This window comes from Hydractinia symbiolongicarpus, chromosome 5, assembly GCF_029227915.1.
Source record: "Hydractinia symbiolongicarpus strain clone_291-10 chromosome 5, HSymV2.1, whole genome shotgun sequence".
NCBI lineage: Eukaryota > Metazoa > Cnidaria > Hydrozoa > Anthoathecata > Hydractiniidae > Hydractinia > Hydractinia symbiolongicarpus.
The window spans coordinates 9393561-9409944 of NC_079879.1; the positions used below are offsets into that span (position 1 = coordinate 9393561).

At 37.1% G+C, this 16384-nt stretch overlaps 25 non-coding genes across 25 annotated transcripts; all 25 read right to left on the minus strand.

The window, feature by feature from the left end:
- Window positions 1-23: 23 nt before the first annotated feature.
- Trnah-gug (transfer RNA histidin (anticodon GUG)) lies at window positions 24-95 on the minus strand. Its single transcript has one exon. It is a non-coding gene; the product is annotated as a tRNA-His (tRNA).
- Window positions 96-611: 516 nt separating this feature from the next.
- Window positions 612-683, minus strand: Trnah-gug (transfer RNA histidin (anticodon GUG)). Its single transcript has one exon. It is a non-coding gene; the product is annotated as a tRNA-His (tRNA).
- A 218-nt stretch (window positions 684-901) lies between these two features.
- Trnah-gug (transfer RNA histidin (anticodon GUG)) lies at window positions 902-973 on the minus strand. Its single transcript has one exon. It is a non-coding gene; the product is annotated as a tRNA-His (tRNA).
- A 512-nt stretch (window positions 974-1485) lies between these two features.
- Trnah-gug (transfer RNA histidin (anticodon GUG)) lies at window positions 1486-1557 on the minus strand. Its single transcript has one exon. It is a non-coding gene; the product is annotated as a tRNA-His (tRNA).
- Window positions 1558-2072: 515 nt separating this feature from the next.
- Window positions 2073-2144, minus strand: Trnah-gug (transfer RNA histidin (anticodon GUG)). Its single transcript has one exon. It is a non-coding gene; the product is annotated as a tRNA-His (tRNA).
- Window positions 2145-3530: 1386 nt separating this feature from the next.
- On the minus strand, window positions 3531-3602 carry Trnah-gug (transfer RNA histidin (anticodon GUG)). Its single transcript has one exon. It is a non-coding gene; the product is annotated as a tRNA-His (tRNA).
- A 1687-nt stretch (window positions 3603-5289) lies between these two features.
- Trnah-gug (transfer RNA histidin (anticodon GUG)) lies at window positions 5290-5361 on the minus strand. Its single transcript has one exon. It is a non-coding gene; the product is annotated as a tRNA-His (tRNA).
- An 812-nt stretch (window positions 5362-6173) lies between these two features.
- Window positions 6174-6245, minus strand: Trnah-gug (transfer RNA histidin (anticodon GUG)). Its single transcript has one exon. It is a non-coding gene; the product is annotated as a tRNA-His (tRNA).
- Window positions 6246-7050: 805 nt separating this feature from the next.
- Window positions 7051-7122, minus strand: Trnah-gug (transfer RNA histidin (anticodon GUG)). Its single transcript has one exon. It is a non-coding gene; the product is annotated as a tRNA-His (tRNA).
- Window positions 7123-7934: 812 nt separating this feature from the next.
- On the minus strand, window positions 7935-8006 carry Trnah-gug (transfer RNA histidin (anticodon GUG)). The gene has a single exon. It is a non-coding gene; the product is annotated as a tRNA-His (tRNA).
- An 811-nt stretch (window positions 8007-8817) lies between these two features.
- Window positions 8818-8889, minus strand: Trnah-gug (transfer RNA histidin (anticodon GUG)). Its single transcript has one exon. It is a non-coding gene; the product is annotated as a tRNA-His (tRNA).
- Window positions 8890-9397: 508 nt separating this feature from the next.
- On the minus strand, window positions 9398-9469 carry Trnah-gug (transfer RNA histidin (anticodon GUG)). The gene has a single exon. It is a non-coding gene; the product is annotated as a tRNA-His (tRNA).
- Window positions 9470-9691: 222 nt separating this feature from the next.
- Window positions 9692-9763, minus strand: Trnah-gug (transfer RNA histidin (anticodon GUG)). Its single transcript has one exon. It is a non-coding gene; the product is annotated as a tRNA-His (tRNA).
- A 223-nt stretch (window positions 9764-9986) lies between these two features.
- Window positions 9987-10058, minus strand: Trnah-gug (transfer RNA histidin (anticodon GUG)). Its single transcript has one exon. It is a non-coding gene; the product is annotated as a tRNA-His (tRNA).
- A 218-nt stretch (window positions 10059-10276) lies between these two features.
- Window positions 10277-10348, minus strand: Trnah-gug (transfer RNA histidin (anticodon GUG)). Its single transcript has one exon. It is a non-coding gene; the product is annotated as a tRNA-His (tRNA).
- Window positions 10349-10859: 511 nt separating this feature from the next.
- Trnah-gug (transfer RNA histidin (anticodon GUG)) lies at window positions 10860-10931 on the minus strand. The gene has a single exon. It is a non-coding gene; the product is annotated as a tRNA-His (tRNA).
- Window positions 10932-11153: 222 nt separating this feature from the next.
- On the minus strand, window positions 11154-11225 carry Trnah-gug (transfer RNA histidin (anticodon GUG)). The gene has a single exon. It is a non-coding gene; the product is annotated as a tRNA-His (tRNA).
- Window positions 11226-11448: 223 nt separating this feature from the next.
- Window positions 11449-11520, minus strand: Trnah-gug (transfer RNA histidin (anticodon GUG)). The gene has a single exon. It is a non-coding gene; the product is annotated as a tRNA-His (tRNA).
- Window positions 11521-11738: 218 nt separating this feature from the next.
- Window positions 11739-11810, minus strand: Trnah-gug (transfer RNA histidin (anticodon GUG)). Its single transcript has one exon. It is a non-coding gene; the product is annotated as a tRNA-His (tRNA).
- A 1096-nt stretch (window positions 11811-12906) lies between these two features.
- Trnah-gug (transfer RNA histidin (anticodon GUG)) lies at window positions 12907-12978 on the minus strand. Its single transcript has one exon. It is a non-coding gene; the product is annotated as a tRNA-His (tRNA).
- Window positions 12979-13490: 512 nt separating this feature from the next.
- Window positions 13491-13562, minus strand: Trnah-gug (transfer RNA histidin (anticodon GUG)). Its single transcript has one exon. It is a non-coding gene; the product is annotated as a tRNA-His (tRNA).
- A 515-nt stretch (window positions 13563-14077) lies between these two features.
- On the minus strand, window positions 14078-14149 carry Trnah-gug (transfer RNA histidin (anticodon GUG)). The gene has a single exon. It is a non-coding gene; the product is annotated as a tRNA-His (tRNA).
- A 517-nt stretch (window positions 14150-14666) lies between these two features.
- Window positions 14667-14738, minus strand: Trnah-gug (transfer RNA histidin (anticodon GUG)). The gene has a single exon. It is a non-coding gene; the product is annotated as a tRNA-His (tRNA).
- Window positions 14739-15250: 512 nt separating this feature from the next.
- Trnah-gug (transfer RNA histidin (anticodon GUG)) lies at window positions 15251-15322 on the minus strand. Its single transcript has one exon. It is a non-coding gene; the product is annotated as a tRNA-His (tRNA).
- A 578-nt stretch (window positions 15323-15900) lies between these two features.
- Window positions 15901-15972, minus strand: Trnah-gug (transfer RNA histidin (anticodon GUG)). Its single transcript has one exon. It is a non-coding gene; the product is annotated as a tRNA-His (tRNA).
- Window positions 15973-16384: the final 412 nt, after the last annotated feature.

Sequence of the window (16384 nt, forward strand, 5' to 3'; positions counted from 1 at the left end):
TTTCCTATCACTGATTCTTGTAATGCCGTGACCAGGATTCGAACCTGGGTTATTGCGGCCACAACGCAATGTACTAACCACTATACGATCACGGCTGATATAAGATTGTTTACCATATATGTCTTGTTCAAAACACTCTGCTGCAATGCGATGATTAAATAGTATATTTCGTTATGTTTGAAGTCGATACGCAACATAATTCGGTTATTTAAAAAGAATAAACAAAATGAATGCATAGGACTGTTTTCTCTATGGAACGGAGACAATTTAATCGATACAGAAATATATGTTCACTTTCCTATCACTGATTCTTGTAATGCCGTGCCAAGGATTCGAACCTGGGTTATTGCGGCCACAACGCAATGTACTAACCACTATACGATCACGGCTTATGTGAGATTGACTATACATGCCCTGTTCAAAACACTCTGCTGCAATGCGATGATTAAGAAATGTATTACGTTATGTTTGAAGTCGATACACAACATAATTCGGTGTAATAGAGAAAACAAGCAAAATTAAAGCATCAGGAGCTGCTCATCCAAGCGAACGGGGTCAATTTAATCGATACAGAAATATATGTTCACTTTTTCTATCACTGATTCTTGTAATGCCGTGACCAGGATTCGAACCTGGGTTATGGCGGCCACAACGCAATGTACTAACCACTATACGATCACGGCTTATGTTAGATTGGATATACATGCCTTGTTCAAAACAATCTGCTGCAAGGCGATGATTAAGAAGTATATTACGTTATGTTTGAAGCCGATACACAACATAATTCGGTGATATAAAGAAAGTAACAAAATTAATTCATAGGACTGTTTTCTCTAGAGAACGGAGATATTTTATTCGATACAGAAATATATGTTCACTTTCCTATCACTGATCCTTGTAATGCCGTGACCAGGATTCGAACCTGGGTTATTGCGGCCACAACGCAATGTACTAACCACTATACGATCACGGCTGATATAAGATTGTTAACCAAATATGTCTTGTTCAAAACACTCTGCAGCAATGCGATGATTAAGAAGTATATTTCGTTATGTTTGAAGACAATACACAACATAATTCGGTTATTTAAAAAGAATAAACAAAATGAATGCATGGGACTGTTTTCTCTATCGAACGGAGACAATTTAATCGATACAGAAGTGCACGTTAACTTCCTATCACTGATTCTACTAATGAAATGACCAGAATTCGAACCTGGGTTATTGCGGCCACAACGCAATGTACTAACCACTATGCGATCACGGCTTATGTGAGATTGGCTATATATGCGTTGTTCAAAACACTCTGCTGCAAGGTGATGATTAAGACGTATATTACGTTATGTTTGAAGCCGATACACAACATAATTCGGTGATATAAAGAAAATAAACAAAGTGAATTCATAGGACTGTTTTGTCTAGCGAACAGAGACATTTTAATCGATACAGAAATATATGTTCACTTTCCTATCACTGATTCTTGTAATGCCGTGACCAGGATTCGAACCTGGGTTATTGCGGCCACAACGCAATGTACTAACCACTATACGATCACGGCTGATATAAGTTTGTTAACTATATATGTCTTGTTCAAAACACTCTGCTGCAATGCGATGATTAAGAAGTATATTTCGTTATGTTTGAAGTCGATACACAACATAATTCGGTTATTTAAAAAGAATAAACAAAATGAATGCATGGGACTGTTTTCTCTATCGAACGGAGACAATTTAATCGATACAGAAGTACACGTTAACTTCCTATCACTGATTCTACTAATGAAATGACCAGGATTCGAACCTGGGTTATTGCGGCCACAACGCAATGTACTAACCACTATACGATCACGGCTGATATAAGTTTGTTAACTATATATGTCTTGTTCAAAACACTCTGCTGCAATGCGATGATTAAGAAGTATATTTCGTTATGTTTGAAGTCGATACACAACATAATTCGGTTATTTTAAAAGAAAAAACAAAATGAATGCATAGGACTGTTTTCTCTGCCGAACAGAGATATTTTAATCGATACAGAAATATAGGTTCACTTTCCTATCACTGATTCTTGTAATGCCGTGACCAGGATTCGAACCTGGGTTATTGCGGCCACAACGCAATGTACTAACCACTATACGATCACGGTGATGTGAGATTGTTATCTGTATATGTCTTGTTCAAAGCACTGAGCTGCAATGCGTTGATTAAGAAATGTCTTACGTTATGTTTGAAGTCGATACACAACATAATTCGGTGTAATAGAGAAAACAAGCAAAATTAAACCATCAGGAGCTGCTCATCCAAGCGAAGGGGTTCAATTTAATCGATACAGAAATATATGTTCACTTTCCTATCACTGATTCTTGTAATGCCGTGACCATGATTCGAACCTGGGTTATGGCGGCCACAACGCAATGTACTAACCACTATACGATCACGGCGTATGTTAGATTGGATATACATGCCTTGTTCAAAACACTCTGCTGCAAGGCGATGATTAAGAAGTATATTACGTTATGTTTGAAGCTGATACACAACATAATTCGGTGATATAAAGAAAGTAACAAAATTAATTCATAGGACTGTTTTCTCTAGCGAACGGAGATATTTTAATCGATACAGAAATATATGTTCACTTTCCTATCACTGATTTTTGTAATGCCGTGGCCAGGTTTCGGACCTGGGTTATTGCGGCCACAACGCAATGTACTAACCACTATACGATCACGGCTGATATAAGATTGTTAACCATATATGTCTTGTTCAAAACACTCTGCTGCAATGCGATGATTAAGAAGTATGTTTCGTTATGTTTGAAGTCGATACACAACATAATTCGGTTATTTAAAAAGAATAAACAAAATGAATGCATGGGACTGTTTTCTCTATCGAACAGAGACAATTTAATCGATACAGAAGTACACGTTAACTTCCTATCACTGATTCTACTAATGAAATGACCAGGATTCGAACCTGGGTTATTGCGGCCACAACGCAATGTACTAACCACTATGCGATCACGGCTTTTGTGAGATTGGCTATATATGCCTTGTTCAAAACACTCTGCTGCAAGGCGATGATTAAGACGTATATTTCGATATGTTTGAAGTCGATACGCAACATAATTCGGTTATTTAAAAAGAATAACAAAGTGAATGCATAGGACTGTTTTCTCTATGGAACGGAGACAATTTAATCGATACAGAAGTGCACGTTAACTTCCTATCACTGATTCTACTAATGAAATGACCAGAATTCGAACCTGGGTTATTGCGGCCACAACGCAATGTACTAACCACTATGCGATCACGGCTTATGTGAGATTGGCTATATATGCGTTGTTCAAAAGACTCTGCTGCAAGGCGATGATTAAGACGTATATTACGTTATGTTTGAAGCCGATACACAACATAATTCGGTGATATGAAGAAAATAAACAAAGTGAATTCATAGGACTGTTTTGTCTAGCGAACAGAGACATTTTAATCGATACAGAAATATATGTTCACTTTCCTATCACTGATTCTTGTAATGCCGTGACCAGGATTCGAACCTGGGTTATTGCGGCCACAACGCAATGTACTAACCACTATACGATCACGGCTGATATAAGTTTGTTAACTATATATGTCTTGTTCAAAACACTCTGCTGCAATGCGATGATTAAGAAGTATATTTCGTTATGTTTGAAGTCGATACACAACATAATTCGGTTATTTAAAAAGAATAAACAAAATCAATGCATGGGACTGTTTTCTCTATCGAACGGAGACAATTTAATCGATACAGAAGTACACGTTAACTTCCTATCACTGATTCTACTAATGAAATGACCAGGATTCGAACCTGGGTTATTGCGGCCACAACGCAATGTACTAACCACTATACGATCACGGCTGATATAAGTTTGTTAACTATATATGTCTTGTTGAAAACACTCTGCTGCAATGCGATGATTAAGAAGTATATTTCGTTATGTTTGAAGTCGATACACAACATAATTCGGTTATTTTAAAAGAAAAAACAAAATGAATGCATAGGACTGTTTTCTCTGGCGAACAGAGATATTTTAATCGATACAGAAATATAGGTTCACTTTCCTATCACTGATTCTTGTAATGCCGTGACCAGGATTCGAACCTGGGTTATTGCGGCCACAACGCAATGTACTAAACACTATACGATCACGGTGATGTGAGATTGTTATCTGTATATGTCTTGTTCAAAGCAATGAGCTGCAATGCGTTGATTAAGAAATGTATTACGTTATGTTTGAAGTCGATACACAACATAATTCGGTGTAATAGAGAAAACAAGCAAAATTAAACCATCAGGAGCTGCTCATCCAAGCGAACGGGTTCAATTTAATCGATACAGAAATATATGTTCACTTTTCTATCACTGATTCTTGTAATGCCGTGACCATGATTCGAACCTGGGTTATGGCGGCCACAACGCAATGTACTAACCATTATACGATCACGGCTTATGTTAGATTGGATATACATGCCTTGTTCAAAACACTCTGCTGCAAGGCGATGATTAAGAAGTATATTACGTTATGTTTGAAGCCGATACACAACATAATTCGGTGATATAAAGAAAGTAACAAAATTAATTCATAGGACTGTTTTCTCTAGCGAACGGAGATATTTTAATCGATACAGAAATATATGTTCACTTTCCTATCACTGATTTTTGTAATGCCGTGGCCAGGTTTCGGACCTGGGTTATTGCGGCCACAACGCAATGTACTAACCACTATACGATCACGGCTGATATAAGATTGTTAACCATATATGTCTTGTTCAAAACACTCTGCTGCAATGCGATGATTAAGAAGTATGTTTCGTTATGTTTGAAGTCGATACACAACATGATTCGGTTATTTAAAAAGAATAAACAAAATGAATGCATAGGACTGTTTTCTCTATGGAACGGAGACAATTTAATCGATACAGAAGTACACGTTAACTTCCTATCACAGATTCTTCTAATGAAATGACCAGAACTCGAACCTGGGTTAATGCGGCCACAACGCAACATACTAACCACTATACGATCACGGCTCATATGAGATTGTTAACCATATATGTCTTGTTCAAAACACTCTGCTGCAATGCGATGATTAAGAAGTATATTTCGTTATGTTTGAAGTCGATACACAACATAATTCGGTTATTTAAAAAGAATAAACAAAATGAATTCATAGGACTGTTTTGTCTAGCGAACAGAGACATTTTAATCGATACAGAAATATATGTTCACTTCGCTATCACTGACTCTTGTAATGCCGTGACCAGGATTCGAACCTGGGTTATTGCGGCCACAACGCAATGTACTAACCACTATACGATCACGGCTGATATAAGATTGTTAACCATATATGTCTTGTTCAAAACACTCTGCTGCAATGCGATGATTAAGAAGTATATTTCGTTATGTTTGAAGTCGATACACAACATAATTCGGTTATTTAAAAAGAATAAACAAAATGAATGCATAGGACTGTTTTCTCTATGGAACGGAGACAATTTAATCGATACAGAAGAACACGTTAACTTCCTGTCACAGATTCTTCTAATGAAATGACCAGGACTCGAACCTGGGTTATTGCGGTCACAACGCAATGTACTAACCATTATACGATCACGGCTGATGTGAGATTGTTATCTATATATGTCTTGTTCAAAACACTGTGCTGCAATGCGTTGATTAAGAACTGTATTACGTTATGTTTGAAGTCGATACACAACATAATTCGGTGTAATAGAGAAAACAAGCAAAATTAAAGCATCAGGAACTGCTCATCCAAGCGAACGGGGTCAATTTAATCGATACAGAAATATATGTTCACTTTCCTATCACTGATTCTTGTAATGCCGTGACCAGGATTCGAACCTGGGTTATGGCGGCCACAACGCAATGTACTAACCACTATACGATCACGGTGATGTGAGATTGTTATCTGTATATGTCTTGTTCAAAGCACTGAGCTGCAATGCGTTGATTAAGAAATGTATTACGTTATGTTTAAAGTCGATACACAACATAATTCGGTGTAATAGAGAAAACAAGCAAAATTAAAGCATCAGGAGCTGTTCATCCAAGTGAACGGGGTCAATTTAATCGATACAGAAATATATGTTCACTTTCCTATCACTGATTCTTGTAATGCCGTGACCAGGATTCGAACCTGGGTTATTGCGGCCACAACGCAATGTACTAACCACTATACGATCACGGCGTATGTTAGATTGGATATACATGCCTTGTTCAAAACACTCTGCTGCAAGGCGATGATTAAGAAGTATATTACGTTATGTTTGAAGCTGATACACAACATAATTCGGTGATATAAAGAAAGTAACAAAATTAATTCATAGGACTGTTTTCTCTAGCGAACGGAGATATTTTAATCGATACAGAAATATATGTTCACTTTCCTATCACTGATTTTTGTAATGCCGTGGCCAGGTTTCGGACCTGGGTTATTGCGGCCACAACGCAATGTACTAACCACTATACGATCACGGCTGATATAAGATTGTTAACCATATATGTCTTGTTCAAAACACTCTGCTGCAATGCGATGATTAAGAAGTATGTTTCGTTATGTTTGAAGTCGATACACAACATAATTCGGTTATTTAAAAAGAATAAACAAAATGAATGCATGGGACTGTTTTCTCTATCGAACAGAGACAATTTAATCGATACAGAAGTACACGTTAACTTCCTATCACTGATTCTACTAATGAAATGACCAGGATTCGAACCTGGGTTATTGCTGCCACAACGCAACATACTAACCACTATACGATCACGGCTCATATGAGATTGTTAACCATATATGTCTTGTTCAAAACACTCTGCTGCAATGCGATGATTAAGAAGTATATTTCGTTATGTTTGAAGTCGATACACAACATAATTCGGTTATTTAAAAAGAATAAACAAAATGAATTCATAGGACTGTTTTGTCTAGCGAACAGAGATATTTTAATCGATACAGAAATATATGTTCACTTCGCTATCACTGACTCTTGTAATGCCGTGACCAGGATTCGAACCTGGGTTATTGCGGCCACAACGCAATGTACTAACCACTATACGATCACGGCTGATATAAGATTGTTAACCATATATGTCTTGTTTAAAACACTCTGCTGCAATGCGATGATTAAGAAGTATATTTCGTTATGTTTGAAGTCGATACACAACATAATTCGGTTATTTAAAAAGAATAAACAAAATGAATGCATAGGACTGTTTTCTCTATGGAACGGAGACAATTTAATCGATACAGAAGAACACGTTAACTTCCTGTCACAGATTCTTCTAATGAAATGACCAGGACTCGAACCTGGGTTATTGCGGTCACAACGCAATGTACTAACCATTATACGATCACGGCTGATGTGAGATTGTTATCTATATATGTCTTGTTCAAAACACTGTGCTGCAATGCGTTGATTAAGAACTGTATTACGTTATGTTTGAAGTCGATACACAACATAATTCGGTGTAATAGAGAAAACAAGCAAAATTAAAGCATCAGGAACTGCTCATCCAAGCGAACGGGGTCAATTTAATCGATACAGAAATATATGTTCACTTTCCTATCACTGATTCTTGTAATGCCGTGACCAGGATTCGAACCTGGGTTATGGCGGCCACAACGCAATGTACTAACCACTATACGATCACGGTGATGTGAGATTGTTATCTGTATATGTCTTGTTCAAAGCACTGAGCTGCAATGCGTTGATTAAGAAATGTATTACGTTATGTTTAAAGTCGATACACAACATAATTCGGTGTAATAGAGAAAACAAGCAAAATTAAAGCATCAGGAGCTGTTCATCCAAGTGAACGGGGTCAATTTAATCGATACAGAAATATATGTTCACTTTCCTATCACTGATTCTTGTAATGCCGTGACCAGGATTCGAACCTGGGTTATTGCGGCCACAACGCAATGTACTAACCACTATACGATCACGGCTGATATAAGATTGTTTACCATATATGTCTTGTTCAAAACACTCTGCTGCAATGCGATGATTAAGAAGTATATTTCGTTATGTTTGAAGTCGATACGCAACATAATTCGGTTATTTAAAAAGAATAAACAAAATGAATGCATAGGACTCTTTTCTCTATGGAACGGAGACAATTTAATCGATACAGAAGTACACGTTAACTTCCTATCAAAGATTCTTCTAATAAAATGACCAGGACTCGAACCTGGGTTATTGCGGCCACAACGCAACGTACCAACCACTATACGATCACGGTTCATATGAGATTGTTAACCATATATGTCTTGTTCAAAACACTCTGCTGCAATGCGATGATTAAGAAGTAAATTTCGTTATGTCTGAAGTCGATACACAACATCATTCGGTTATATAAAGAAAATAAACAAAATAAATGCATAGGACTGTTTTCTCTTGCGAACGGAGACAATTTAATTGATACAGAAGTACATGTTCACTATCCTATCACTGACTCTTGTAATGCCGTGACAAGGATTCGAACATGGGTTTTTGCGGCCACAACGCAATGTACAAATCACTATACGACCACGGCTAATGTGAGATTGTTATCTGTATATGTCTTGTTCAAAGCACTGAGCTGCAATGCGTTGATTAAGAAATGTATTACGTTATGTTTGAAGTCGATACACAACATAAATCGGTGTAATAGAGAAAACAAGCAAAATTAAAGCATCAGGAGCAGTTCATCCAAGCGAACGGGGTCAATTTAATTGATACAGAAATATATGTTCACTTTCCTATCACTGATTCTTGTAATGCCGTGACCAGGATTCGAACCTGGGTTATTGCGGCCACAACGCAATGTACTAACCACTATACGATCACGGCTTATGTGAGATTGACTATACATGCCTTGTTCAAAACACTCAGCTGCAAGGCGATGATTAAGAAGTATATTTCGTTATGTTTGAAGTCGATACACAACATAATTCGGTTATTTAAAAAGAATAAACAAAATGAATGCATGGGACTGTTTTCTCTATCGAACGGAGACAATTTAATCGATACAGAAGTACACGTTAACTTCCTATCACTGATTCTACTAATGAAATGACCAGGATTCGAACCTGGGTTATTGCGGCCACAACGCAATGTACTAACCACTATGCGATCACGGCTTATGTGAGATTGGCTATATATGCCTTGTTCAAAACACTCTGCTGCAAGGCGATGATTAAACGTATATTACGTTATGTTTGAAGCCGATACACAACATAATTCGGTGATATAAAGAAAATAAACAAAGTGAATTCATAGGACTGTTTTGTCTAGCGAACAGAGACATTTTAATCGATACAGAAATATATGTTCACTTTCCTATCACTGATTCTTGTAATGCCGTGACCAGGATTCGAACCTGGGTTATTGCGGCCACAACGCAATGTACTAACCACTATACGATCACGGCTGATATAAGTTTGTTAACTATATATGTCTTGTTCAAAACACTCTGCTGCAATGCGATGATTAAGAAGTACATTTCGTTATGTTTGAAGTCGATACACAACATAATTCGGTTATTTAAAAAGAAAAAACAAAATGAATGCATAGGACTGTTTTCTCTGGCGAACGGAGATATTTTAATCGATACAGAAATATAGGTTCACTTTCCTTTCACTGATTCTTGTAATGCCGTGACCAGGATTCGAACCTGGGTTATTGCGGCCACAACGCAATGTACTAACCACTATACGATCACGGTGATGTGAGATTGTTATCTGTATATGTCTTGTTCAAAGCACTGAGCTGCAATGCGTTGATTAAGAAATGTATTACGTTATGTTTGAAGTCGATACACAACATAATTCGGTGTAATAGAGAAAACAAGCAAAATTAAAGCATCAGGAGCTGCTCATCCAAGCGAACGGGGTCAATTTAATCGATACAGAAATATATCTTCATTTTCCTATCACTGATTCTTGTAATGCCGTGACTAGGATTCGAACCTGGGTTATTGCGGCCACAACGCAATGTACTAACCACTATACAATCACGGCTTATGTGAGATTGACTATACATGCCTTGTTCAAAACACTCTGCTGCAAGGCGATGATTAAGAAGTATATTACGTTATGTTTGAACCCGATACACAACATAATTCGGTGATATAAAGAAAATAACAAAATGAATTCATAGGACTGTTTTCTCTAGCGAACGGAGATATTATAATCGATACAGAAATATATGTTCACTTTCCTATCACTGATTCTTGTAATGCCGTGACCAGGATTCGAACCTGGGTTATTGCGGCCACAACGCAATGTACTAACCATTATACGATCACGGCTGATATAAGATTGTTAACCATATATGTCTTGTTCAAAACACTCTGCTGCAATGCGATGATTAAGAAGTATATTTCGTTATGTTTGAAGTCGATACACAACATAATTCGGTTATTTAAAAAGAATAAACAAAATGAATGCATGGGACTGTTTTCTCTATCGAACGGAGACAATTTAATCGATACAGAAGTACACGTTAACTTCCTATCACTGATTCTACTAATGAAATGACCAGGATTCGAACCTGGGTTATTGCGGCCACAACGCAATGTACTAACCACTATGCGATCACGGCTTATGTGAGATTGGCTATATATGCCTTGTTCAAAACACTCTGCTGCAAGGCGATGATTAAACGTATATTACGTTATGTTTGAAGCCGATACACAACATAATTTGGTGATATAAAGAAAATAAACAAAGTGAATTCATAGGACTGTTTTGTCTAGCGAACAGAGACATTTTAATCGATACAGAAATATATGTTCACTTTCCTATCACTGATTCTTGTAATGCCGTGACCAGGATTCGAACCTGGGTTATTGCGGCCACAACGCAATGTACTAACCACTATACGATCACGGCTGATATAAGTTTGTTAACTATATATGTCTTGTTCAAAACACTCTGCTGCAATGCGATGATTAAGAGGTATATTTCGTTATGTTTGAAGTCGATACACAACATAATTCGGTTATTTAAAAAGAAAAAACAAAATGAATGCATAGGACTGTTTTCTCTGGCGAACGGAGATATTTTAATCGATACAGAAATATAGGTTCACTTTCCTATCACTGATTCTTGTAATGCCGTGACCAGGATTCGAACCTGGGTTATTGCGGCCACAACGCAATGTACTAACCACTATACGATCACGGTGATGTGAGATTGTTATCTGTATATGTCTTGTTCAAAGCACTGAGCTGCAATGCGTTGATTAAGAAATGTATTACGTTATGTTTGAAGTCGATACACAACATAATTCGGTGTAATAGAGAAAACAAGCAAAATTAAAGCATCAGGAGCTGCTCATCCAAGCGAACGGGGTCAAATTAATCGATACAGAAATATATGTTCATTTTCCTATCACTGATTCTTGTAATGCCGTGACCAGGATTCGAACCTGGGTTATGGCGGCCACAACGCAATGTACTAACCACTATACGATCACGGCTTATGTTAGATTGGATATACATGCCTTGTTCAAAACAGTCTGCTGCAAGGCGATGATTAAGAAGTATATTACGTTATGTTTGAAGCCGATACACAACATAATTCGGTGATATAAAGAAAGTAACAAAATTAATTCATAGGACTGTTTTCTCTAGAGAACGGAGATATTTTAATCGATACAGAAATATATGTTCACTTTCCTATCACTGATTCTTGTAATGCCGTGACCAGGATTCGAACCTGGCTTATTGCGGCCACAACGCAATGTACTAACCACTATACGATCACGGCTGATATAAGATTGTTAACCATATATGTCTTGTTCAAAACACTCTGCTGCAATGCGATGATTAAGAAGTATATTTCGTTATGTTTGAAGTCAATACACAACATAATTCGGTTATTTAAAAAGAATAAACAAAATGAATGCATGGGACTGTTTTCTCTATCGAACGGAGACAATTTAATCGATACAGAAGTACACGTTAACTTCCTATCACTGATTCTACTAATGAAATGACCAGGATTCGAACCTGGGTTATTGCGGCCACAACGCAATGTACTAACCACTATGCGATCACGGCTTATGTGAGATTGGCTATATATGCCTTGTTCAAAGCACTCTGCTGCAAGGCGATGATTAAGACGTATATTACGTTATGTGTGAAGCCGATACACAACATAATTCGGTGATATAAAGAAAATAAACAAAGTGAATTCATAGGACTGTTTTGTCTAGCGAACAGAGACATTTTAATCGATACAGAAATATCTGTTCACTTTCCTATCCCTGATTCTTGTAATGCCGTGACCAGGATTCGAACCTGGGTTATTGCGGCCACAACGCAATGTACTAACCACTATACGATCACGGGTGATATAAGTTTGCTAACTTTATATGTCTTGTTCAAAACACTCAGCTGCAATGCGATTTTTAAGAAGTATATTTCGTTATGTTTGAAGTCGATACACAACATAATTCAGTTATTTAAAAAGAAAAAACAAAATGAATGCATAGGACTGTTTTCTCTGGCGAACGGAGATATTTTAATCGATACAGAAATATATGTTCACTTTCCTATCACTGATTCTTGTAATGCCGTGACCAGGATTCGAACCTTGGTTTTGGCGGCCACAACGCAATGTACTAACCACTATACGATCACAGCTTATGTTAGATTGGATATACATGCCTTGTTTAAAACACTCTGCTGCAAGGCGATGATTAAGAAGTATATTACGTTATGTTTGAAGCCGATACACAACATAATTCGGTGATATAAAGAAAGTAACAAAATTAATTCATAGGACTGTTTTCTCTAGAGAACGGAGATATTTTAATCGATACAGAAATATATGTTCACTTTCCTATCACTGATTCTTGTAATGCCGTGACCAGGATTCGAACCTGGGTTATTGCGGCCACAACGCAATGTACTAACCACTATACGATCACGGCTGATATAAGATTGTTAACCATATATGTCTTGTTCAAAACACTCTGCTGCAATGCGATGTTTAAGAAGTATATTTCGTTTTGTTTGAAGTCAATACACAACATAATTCGGTTATTTAAAAAGAATAAACAAAATGAATGCATGGGACTGTTTTCTCTATCGAACGGAGACTATTTAATCGATACAGAAGTACACGTTAACTTCCCATCACTGATTCTACTAATGAAATGACCAGGATTCGAACCTGGGTTATTGCGGCCACAACGCAATGTACTAACCACTATGCGATCACGGCTTATGTGAGATTGGCTATATATGCCTTGTTCAAAACACTCTGCTGCAAGGCGATGATTAAGACGTATATTACGTTATGTGTGAAGCCGATACACAACATAATTCGGTGATATAAAGAAAATAAACAAAGTGAATTCATAGGACTGTTTTGTCTAGCGAACAGAGACATTTTAATCGATACAGAAATATATGTTCACTTTCCTATCACTGATTCTTGTAATGCCGTGACCAGGATTCGAACCAGGGTTATTGCGGCCACAACGCAATGTACTAACCACTATACGATCACGGCTGATATAAGTTTGTTAACTATATATGTCTTGTTCAAAACACTCTGCTGCAATGCGATAATTAAGAAGTATATTTCGTTATGTTTGAAGTCGATACACAACATAATTCGGTTATTTAAAAAGAATAAACAAAATGAATGCATGGGACTGTTTTCTCTATCGAACGGAGACAATTTAATCGATACAGAAGTACACGTTAACTTCCTATCACTGATTCTACTAATGAAATGACCAGGATTCGAACCTGGGTTATTGCGGCCACAACGCAATGTACTAACCACTATACGATCACGGCTCATATGAGATTGTTAACCATATATGTCTTGTTCAAAACACTCTGCTGCAATGCAATGATTAAGAAGTATATTTCATTATGTTTGAAGTCGATACACAACATAATTCGGTTATTTAAAAAGAATAAACAAAATGAAATCATAGGACTGTTTTGTCTAGCGAACAGAGACATTTTAATCGATACAGAAATATATGTTCACTTTGCTATCACTGACTCTTGTAATGCCGTGACCAGGATTCGAACCTGGGTTATTGCGGCCACAACGCAATGTACTAACCACTATACGATCACGGCTGAAATAAGATTGTTAACCATATATGTCCTGTTCAAAACACTCTGCTGCAATGCGATGATTAAGAAGTATATTTCGTTATGTTTGAAGTCGATACGCAACATAATTTGGTTATTTAAAAAGAATAAACAAAATGAATGCATAGAACTGTTTTCTCTATGGAACGGAGACAATTTAATCGATACAGAAGTACACGTTAACTTCCTATCACAGATTCATCTAATGAAATGACCAGGACTCGAGCCTGGGTTATTGCGGCCACAACGCAACGTACCAACCACTATACGATCACGGTTCATATGAGATTGTTAACCATATATGTCTTGTTCAAAACACACTGCTGCAATGCGATGATTAAGAAGTAAATTTCGTTATGTCTGAAGTCGATGCACAACATCATTCAGTTATATAAAGAAAATAAACAAAATAAATGCATCAGGAGCTGTTCATCCAAGCGAACGGGGTCAATTTAATCGATACAGAAATATATATTCACTTTCCTATCACTGATTCTTGTAATGCCGTGACCAGGATTCGAACCTGGGTTATTGCGGCCACAACGCAATGTACTAACCACTATACGATCACGGCTGATATAAGATTGTTAACCATATATGTCTTGTTCAAAACACTCTGCTGCAATGCGATGATTAAGAAGTATATTTCGTTATGTTTGAAGTCGATACACAACATAATTCGGTTATTTAAAAAGAATAAACAAAATGAATGCATGGGACTGTTTTCTGTATCGAACGGAGACAATTTAATCGATACAGAAGTACACGTTAACTTCCTATCACTGATTCTACTAATGAAATGACCAGGATTCGAACCTGGGTTATTGCGGCCACAACGCAATGTACTAACCACTATGCGATCACAACTTATGTGAGATTGGCTATATATGCCTTGTTCAAAACACTCTGCTGCAAGGCGATGATTAAGACGTATATTACGTTATGTTTGAAGCCGATACACAACATAATTCGGTGATATAAAGAAAATAAACAAAGTGAATTCATAGGACTGTTTTGTCTAGCGAACAGAGACATTTTAATCGATACAGAAATATATGTTTACTTTCCTATCACTGATTCTTGTAATGCCGTGACCAGGATTCGAACCTGGGTTATTGCGGCCACAACGCAATGTACTAACCACTATACGATCACGGCTGATCTAAGTTTGTTAACTATATATGTCTTGTTCAAAACACTCTGCTATACGATCACGGTTCATATGAGATTTTTAACCATATATGTCTTGTTCAAAACACTCTGCTGCAATGCGATGATTAAGAAGTAAATTTCCTTATGTCTGAAGTCGATACACAACATCATTCAGTTATATAAAGAAAATAAACAAAATAAATGCATAGGACTGTTTTCTCTTGCGAACGGAGACAATTTAATTGATACAGAAGTACATGTTCACTATCCTATCACTGAATCTTGTAATGCCGTGACCAGGATTCGAACATGGGTTTTTGCGGCCACAACGCAATGTACAAATCACTATACGACCACGGCTGATGTGAGATTGTTATCTGTATATGTCTTGTTCAAAGCACTGAGCTGCAATGCGTTGATTAAGAAATGTATTACGTTATGTTTGAAGTCGATACACAACATAATTCGGTGTAATAGAGAAAACAAGCAAAATTAAAGCATCAGGAGCAGTTCATCCAAGCGAACGGGGTCAATTTAATCGATACAGAAATATATGTTCACTTTCCTATCACTGATTCTTGTAATGCCGTGACCAGGATTCGAACCTGGGTTATTGCGGCCACAACGCAATGTACTAACCACTATACGATCACGGCTTATGTGAGATTGACTATACATGCCTTGTTCAAAACACTCTGCTGCAAGGCGATGATTAAGAAGTATATTACGTTATGTTTGAACCTGATACACAACATAATTCGGTGATATAAAGAAAATAACAAAATGAATTCATAGGACTGTTTTCTCTAGCGAACGGAGATATTTTATTCGATACAGAAATATATGTTCACTTTCCTATCACTGATTCTTGTAATGCCGTGGCCAGGATTCGAACCTAGGTTATTGCGGCCACAACGCAATGTACTAACCACTATACGATCACGGCTGATATAAGTTTGTTAACCATATATGTCTTGTTCAAAACACTCTGCTGCAATGCGATGATTAAGAAGTAAATTTCCTTATGTCTGAAGTCGATACACAACATCATTCGGTTATATAAAGAAA